Here is a 2,029-nt window from a genome sequence, read left to right as displayed (position 1 = left end):
TGATATTGGTTATTGTTTTATTTTTTTGTTCTTTTTTGTTTTTTTATTCATTTTTTTAACATCAATTGAAATAATAATTAAATGTTGGTAAAAATCGAAAAACTTTATAATTAAATTAAAATTGATGAAAATTCAAAATGTTATTACTTTTGTTTGATTTTTAATAAAAATATTTTTTGAAATATAGGGATCTTTAAGATCGTAAATTGGTGAAATTTTTTACCAATTTTTTCTTTTTTTGGTAAACAAGTAAAATGGATTTTATTTCATACCTACTTTAAAGTCGCATAAAATGGTTTTATAATTTAATAAAACCAGTTTATTTTTATTCACTGTTATATAAATATATCCATAATACAGTAACACTTTTCAAAGTGGTACCTTTGATAAGAGAGCATTTTAAACTAAAGATAAAAATAGAGTTATTTATAGAGCCGGTTTTTAGGTTTGATTGGCAAAATATGATAATTTTTGAAATATAAATAATTATTAGACCTTCCCAAACTTGAGAGGTTTTATAGTGAATAGTTTTTAATATTTGTTAATCGTGGTATATTTATTATTTTTTACAATAAATCAACCATAATTGTTGTTGTGTTGGATAAACATATTTTATCTTGTTTGTTTGACAAATTATAACCCTTCTGGTTCCAAATATACATATTAACACCAACACATAGACTTTTGTAAATAAGTTCTAAAAACTTTAAAGTTGTTTTAAAAAGTGATAAACAATATTGACACAATTTCGGCTGAAAGCCACCATTTATCTTGTAAAAAATTTCTTAAATTAGCACAACTTCATTGTGTAATTCAATAAATATTATTAAATTAATTTTAACAATTTTATTTGATATAAAATTAATAATTTGTGTTTTTTCTGCAATATTATTCAAATATTTGGATGATTCGTTTTCCGAGTGATTGTTTCAAATGATATTTGTAAAAAACAATTACACAATAATTAATATCAAAACGTTATTTTTTGCTTAATTGATATAAATAATTTTTTATATAAAACAACCAAAAAACGGTTAATTATAACAATTTTTAATATGATTAAAATTTAAATAAATAACGACCACACACAAATAATATATTATTTGGCTGAATTTAAATATTAAAAATTATTTATCTATATTTTTACTATATCAAATACCAAACAAAAAATTGAATAAAACAATTTTAAAGTGAAAGGTTATAAATCGAGACAGAGTTATTGCAACATCTATTCATTGGTAAGTGTGTGTTGAAACAATCGGTGTGTATTTAAATAACCAAATCACACAACTTTACATCAAAACATGCCAGTGACATACACAACCAATGTTGCAGAAGTGAAACAAACAATTGAAAACAACAAGAATGTTTTTGTCATCTTCTATTCCTCGAGTGTGCAAAGTGCAAGGCAAGTGCGCCAATGATGGACAAACTTGCTGACAAACACACAAACCTCAAATTTTTCAAAGTTGATGCGACTACAGCAACTGATTATGCTGCTGAATACTCCATTGCATCACTTCCCACATTTGTTTTTTTTTCCAAAACGATTGGGTGACAAAATAATCTGGCAAAAAATAATCCGACATTTTATAATTTTACTTTTCATAATTTTCAATTAAAAATGCAACAAATTTCAACATTATTTCAAGTCATTTTTGTTATTTAAAAATAAAAATAAAAACATAATTTTTATTTTTTAAATTGTCTATTTTTATAAAAATTTATAAAATAATATAAAGTATCACAAGTCAGTTATTGATTGTTTTCTTTTTTTCTTACCGTCTCCAACAAATCGTCTTTTTGAGAGAGGAACATAATCACTTTTTCTTTTTATTCCTCCTTTTTTCTTTGTTATTTTGTCTTTGGGTGTATCAATCCGCGTATCAACTGGAGTGGCAATTGTTGTGTCTGCAATTTTGTCTTGTTTTTGTTGTATTTGACACGTTTTATTTTCTGCGTCTTTATCTTTTAATGTTTTAATTTTCAAACGGTCTGTCACTTCTCCAACAAAACTTTCATTCACATT

The sequence above is a fragment of the Entamoeba invadens genome, assembly GCF_000330505.1.
Source record: "Entamoeba invadens IP1 unplaced genomic scaffold scaff_1105074725585, whole genome shotgun sequence".
In the NCBI taxonomy this organism is placed as follows: Eukaryota; Evosea; order Mastigamoebida; family Endamoebidae; genus Entamoeba; species Entamoeba invadens.
This window is presented reverse-complemented; position numbering follows the sequence as displayed.